The sequence below is a fragment of the Hemitrygon akajei genome, unplaced genomic scaffold, assembly GCF_048418815.1.
Source record: "Hemitrygon akajei unplaced genomic scaffold, sHemAka1.3 Scf000046, whole genome shotgun sequence".
In the NCBI taxonomy this organism is placed as follows: domain Eukaryota; kingdom Metazoa; phylum Chordata; class Chondrichthyes; order Myliobatiformes; family Dasyatidae; genus Hemitrygon; species Hemitrygon akajei.
Genome location: NW_027331932.1, coordinates 7,658,128 through 7,664,899, shown reverse-complemented (window position 1 = coordinate 7,664,899; position 6,772 = coordinate 7,658,128).

Genomic DNA, 6,772 nt, shown 5'->3' with positions numbered 1-6,772 from the left:
AAAAGATAAAGAGATGCGGGAAATTGGATTTGAGTGGAAGTTAGAGGTTTTATCTCTTTGAATCTTTAAAAGGGAGGGTCTTGGGCGAGAAAAAGTAAAAAAACAATCTGCTGGATGATTTGTTTTTCAGTTTAATTATTGTTTCTCTTTTTATAATCACTCAGTCAGAGCAGTGTCAATGTCTGGCAGGAGAGTTGAATGCTGCTCTTGCGAAATATGGGAAGGCATGGAGACCTCCAGAGCCTCTGACAACTTCACTTGTAAGAAGCTGAGAGGGTGATAGTGAGGACATATAGAAAATTATTAACAGGTGAAGGATGCAGGAAACTGGGTGACAGAGAGGAAGGTGAAAGGGGTTAAATAGCCAGAGCAAGTGCAGAGACCCCTTGTGGCCAACCCACTCAATAACAGGTAGACATCTTTGGATACTTCCGGATGGGAGGACAGAGTTGCAAATGACCAATCAGGGGAAGGTCTCACCGGTCATCGCTCTGGAACTGACTATGTTTCTGTGGCACAGAAAGGGTTGTCTTTGTTAGGGGAACGGTAAAGATGTACTGTGGACGAGAACGAGATTCCTCGATGCGATGTGGTCGTTGTCTTGGCCAATATCTAGGTAGGAAAAGGAAGCCGGTTCACCAATCTCTTGTATGTGCAGGTGAGGACAAAATTAGAAAGAACATTCTGTTTAAAATGTGGCTCAATTGGTGGGGTTGGAACGAGGTCTTCTGATATGTGTATCACTGGGATCACTTCCTCGGAAGGTGCGACCTCTACCAGCGAGACGGTTTCTTTTCATTTCAATTCAATTAAATTTGAGTTTAATTGCAATTCCATCACACATGCGTGCCCGTGAATACAGCCAGGACCAAACTGCAAAACACAATGCGAACTCTCACATAATATTCATGAAATAGAAAGATAGAATGCACCTGTAGGATTTCAGTAAAATACTTCCACGCATTATGTACACACACACACACATGCATGCGCGCGCGCGCATATATATCAGTAGCCTGATGTCCTAGGCGATTTAAAAGCCACCGAAATTTACAAACTGCAACAGCTGAACTTGTCTTCTGCCGAGCGAACGCTGGGGGGCAGCACAGAGTCCCGCCTGGAGGCCGCGCCACACCGCAAAAAGTTGTGCCGCCCCATCATTTTCTCCGGAATCCAGCAACTCTCAAAGTTTCCACCTGAACCGGAGTGGAACCTATCCCCCAGTGGGAAGGTTTGTCATTAAAAAAGCGTGTCTCTGTGGTGTTTAATGTAGAGTTGCAGAGGGATAATAACCAGAATGTTTGAACGGATAGTGGAGTCATTGTTGGGACAGACGTTGTTAAGACCTCAGACAAAGTCAGGGTGCAAAATGTTGAGGCCGCTGGGGCTCATGTTCAGAGCTGCGTACGTCTTAAAGCAGTAAGTACTGTACGAAAGGTAGATGAGCTCAGGGCAGGGGCCAGCGAATGGAAACATGACAGCTTAGCCATTAGTAAGACTTGGTTGCCGGAGGGGCAGGCCTGTGAGCTCAACTTTCCAGCTTACCGCTGTTTTAGTCCTGATAGCACACGTATAATTTAGGCACAGGCGAGGCTTTCAAGATGGAACTGAGGAATAAGAAAGGTATGAAATCTTCCATGGGGCTACATTGTTATGTTTCAGAGCCGACAGGTAATGTTCCAGCTTTTTAGAACCCTGGTCAGGTATTGGGGGTCACGTGTCATTTGACCTGCGTCCAAGCTGTCTCAAATATTCTCTCTCTCCCTCTGTCTCATCTCCCTATTACCCTCCTTCACCCTCCATAGTCTCCTCACCCTCCGTCCTTTTTTCGACCACCCCCCCCCCCCGCACCCGCCCTCACTTCCCGTTCTCTCCCACCACACCTTTCCTCGTTCCTTCTCACCGATTCCTTTTCCTTTCCTCTCCCTATTTAGTGAGGTAGCATCCATTGTTTCATTGTGCAGAGATTCCCACAAGTTCTCCACTCTCTGAGAATAACACTTCGTCCTCATCTCCGTCCGAAATCTCCCACTCCGCATCTTGAAGCTATGCCCCCTCTTTCTGGTCAGACTTACAGTGATAACAACTTCCCTGCCTCTATCTTATCTATCCCTTTCATAATTTGGTATGCTTCTATAAGATCTCCTCTCATCCTTCTGAATTCCAGCGAGTACAGTCCCAGGCGACACAATCTCTCCTTACAGTCTAACTCTCTCATCTCTGGAATCAACTTCGTGAACCTCCTCAGCTCCGCCTCCAAAGGCAGTATCTCCTTCCTCCAGCAGACCAGAACTGTACACAGTACTCCAGATGTGGCCTCACCGGTACCCTGTACAGTTGCTGCATGACCTCCCTGGTTTAATTTCCATCCCTCTGGCAAGGAAGGACACCATTTCATTTGCCTGCTGCACCGACAAACCTAACTTTACTGATGCATGCACATGCAGTCCCGAGTCCTTCTGCGCACAGCATGCTGCAGTTCTTTTAATCATTTTGTTCCATTCCGCAGTTGCTGACCTCGCATTTTTTTGGGCATCCGTTGGTCTCGCGAGACCATGGATTTGCGCCTTGGAATTTTTCCAGGGCGCAGGCCTGGGCAGGGTTCTGTGGCAGTTGCCCAAGCTGCAAGAGATCCCAGCTTCGTGCGAACCCAAAGAATTGGTTAGGAATCAACCCTGTTCTGTTTGCATCGACGTTATAGTCGAAAACGCACTTTTGGTTAACCACTGCCAGGTCTCGGGTGTCTCCGGCGAAAGGTCATTTACTTTGAGAAATGTTATTCTTTGGGAACTTCGGAAAAGGCATATATCGGCTAGATTTGCGTCAGCAGTTTCGTCTTTTCTTCAAGGCTCGGCTCATCGCTGGTTTGGAAAGTCTCTCCTCGTAATTATTTCATAAATCACTTGGACTTTTTAAACCACCAGTTTGAGACTGTGCGTGAATAAGCTTTGTTATGAATCCACTCTGAGTTCAACTGTTTGATAACTACAGACGCATAACACTGTTAACTTCCGTTTAAGTTGGTCCTTTGTTTACTTTTCGTTTTTTTTGAGTGGAGTTTAATAAATATTCGTTGTCTATTTATAAAAAAAACTGACTCAATTTCATATCTATTGCTGCTGGTGCGTAAAAGTCTTCCATCTGCCAGACCTCATTAACCTATATAAACCTCTCTGCATGCTCTCCGCATCTTGTACACAATTCGCTTTTCAATTCAATTCAGCACCATCAGCCACCTAAGGAACACTATCCTCGGACCCCTCTTCCAGATCGTAAATATATATCGTGAACAGTTGCGGGTCCCAGCACCGAACCCTGCGGTAGACCGCTCACCTCTGATTGGCAACCAGAGTAACGCCCATGTATCCCAGCTCTCTGCTTCCGATACGTTTACCAGTCCTCGCTTCATGCGAATCTCTCCCGCATCCATCATTCAGTGATGCCTGCAACATCATACCTGACAACCTGCAATTGCGCTGCGAGTTCATCTTCTTATTCCGTGTACCGTGTGCGTTCAAATATAACACCTCCAGTCCTGCATTCATCCTCCCCGATTCTGTCCGCCTTCTACTGTGCCACTCATCCTACTGACTGACAATTTTCCCTGTAACTAGCCTCTCGTCACTGCAAATTGCCTCTGTTTGTAAAATAGTTACCTCATCTTCAGCACAATTATCCACCTTTCCTAGGAAACTTCTTTGTTTGAAATATATACAGCCGAGGACAATATTCGTCCAATGTTTAAGGAATCGATAGCTAACTGTGTCTGAAATCTAACTAATATAGAACATAGATTAGTACAGCGCATTACAGGCCCTTCGGCCCACAATGATGTGCCGACCAACAAAACCTGCCTCCCATATAACCCCCCACCTTAAATTCCTCCATACACCTGTTTCGTAGTCTCTTAAATTTCACTAGACTTTCTGCCTCCATCACTGACTCAGGCATTGCACACCACGTACCAACCACTCTGTGAGTGAAAAATCTTCCTCTAATATCCCCCTTGAACTTGCCTCCCGTTACCTTAAAGCCATGTCCTCTTGTACTGAGCAGTGGTGCTCTAGGGAAGAGGCGCTGGCTGTCCACTCTGTCTATTCCTCTTAATACCTTCTACACCTCTATCATGTCTCCTCTCGTCCTCCTTCTCTCCAAAGAGTAAAGCCCGAGCTCCCTTAATCTCTGATCATAATCCATACTCTCTAAACCAGGCAGCATCCTGGTAAATCTCCTCTGCACCCTTTCCAATGCTTCCACATCCTTCCTATAGTGAAGCGACCAGAACTGGGCACAGTGCTCCAAGTGTGGCCTAACCAGAGTTTTATAGAGCTGCATCATTACATCGCGTCTCTTAAGCTCTATCCTTCGAGTTATAAAGCTAACACCCCATAAGCTTTCTTAACTACCCTATCTACCTGGGAGACACCTTTCAGGGATCTGTGGACATGTACCCCCAGATCCATCTGCTCCTCCACACTATCAAGTACCCTGCCATCACCCCGTAAGCCTCTCTACTCAGAGATCTCGCATTTCCCGGGTGTTGGCATCTCCGAGGATATATACTGCACATTGCCCGCTACACTTTGTCTCTCTCCACAATATTTCCCCAACGGGTGAAATCTCACTTGCTCTCCACTGGGCCTCGGACCATCTGGACAATTTCAATACCTACATCAGGCTGCGGTTTATTGACAACATCTCAGCGTTCAAAACAATCATTGCCCAATTTCTAATCAACAGGCTCCAAATCCTGGGCCGGGGTATCTCCCCCTGAAACAGAATATTTGGCTTCCTCATCGGGAAACCACAGTCAGTGTAGATCGGTCATGACATTTCAGATCTACAGGTGGTGTTTCAGGTAGATGAAGGAAATGGAAAAAATCGGTACCGTGTGGAGAAGTGTGTGGTCATGTGCCTTGGCAGAAGAAATAAAAGTGTAAACGATTTTTCTAAATGGGGAGAAAAATCAAATAACTGCGGCGCAAAGGGATTCGGGGATCCTGCTGCGCGATTCCCTGAAGGTTAACCTACACGCGGAGTCGGTGCTGACGAAGGCAAATTGAAGATCAACATTCATTTCCAGAGCGCGAGTATATAAATGCACGGATATAAATTTAAGGCTTTAAAAAATACTGGTGAGGCCTGATTTCGGGGAAAGTCAGCAGACTTGTCTTCTTGAGATAAGAAAGGATGTGTTTGCTTTTGAGTGGGTTCCACGCGGGTGAACGGAAATGATTCCGGGATTGAAACGCTTATCACAAGAGGAGAATTTGATCTGGGTCTGTCCTGAATGGAATTCAGAAGAATGAGGAGTGACGTCATTGAAGCCTATCGGTTGTTGAAGATCTCGATAGAGTAGCTGTGGATAGAAGGCTTGCTAAGGTGGGGGCGGGGGGGGGGGGGTGATACTGAAACCAGGGAACATGGCCTCAGGATAGAGCGATGTCAATTTACAACGGAGATTGGGAGGTACTTATTTTGCCAGAGACGGGTGAAGCTGTGGAATTCGTTGTTACATGCGGCCGTGTACGAGATGTTACTGGGCATATTTCAGACAGAGAGTAATAGATTCCTGACTACACAAGGCATGAGGGGATACGGAGCGAAGGCTGGACATTGGGAATACGGGTGCATTTGGCATGAGCAAATGGTGGACTGACCCGATGGAGCAAATGGCCTAATTCTACCACTCTGTCGTATGATGGCATTTGAAGTTCCTGGGATACGGGGTATCAGCATCTCAGAGGGACTACACTGGGCACAACACATTCATGTAACATGAAAAACGTGTCATGTTCCTGACAGAACATTCTCAGGCATCCATGTTTCAGCACTCCCATTCCTCGGAGAGTAGTTCGCTGTCACTTTCCCTTTAAGACTCACACTACCAATTATTGTCTGTCAATGTTCCTTCATGGAATGTCTGTCGGTGAAGGTCTCGCGCCGAGCACTCAGTGCTCAACCGTACGAGATCCATTTCTTGTACTGCTGTTTGTGACTTTATCTTTGGATTTCATCACTGTGGTCTTGTTTATTTCGAGACTGAGCCGGAGTGTATTCTGGACTCTACTCTGCCCTTGCCTTCTCCACCATCCATATCTCTCTCGGTACAGAGGGGATTGCAAGGTTAGGGGTTTGAGGGGATGTGGTCTGTCATTGAAGACTCGCGAATTTCTCCGGATGTACTGTGGAGAGCGTTCTGACTTGTCGCATCGCCGCCTGGTGTGGAGGCTGCAACGCAGAGGGTCGCCAGAGGCTGCAGAGGGTTCTAAGCTCAGCCAGCCCCATTCACGGGCACAAAACCCCCCCTCCATCGAGGACATGTTCAAGATGGAATGCCTCGGGAAGACCGCATCCATCAGCGAGGAACCCCTCCAGCCGGGAAATGCCCTGTGCTCATCAGTACCATCGGGGAGGAGGTACAGGCGCCTTTAAACTCAACAATTTACAAACAGTTGTTTCCCCTCCGCAATCAGATTGCGAACGCTCCCTGAACACTTAAACACTCCCTCGGTAACCACCTTTTGCACTGTTTATTCATTTTAGAAATTTACGTTAATTTTACATCATTGCATCGTGCTGAGTTCATGTTGATGTTGTACCAGACGTCGGTGAGGCCGCGCTTGGGGTACGTTCTTCAGTTCTGGTCGCCCTGCTGAAGGAAAGATGCCACTGAGCTGGAAAGAGTGCAGAGGGAGATTTACGAGGATGTTACTGGACTCGAGTGTCTGCGTTACGGAGAGAAGGGAAGCCGGATGGGACTTTGATCCAG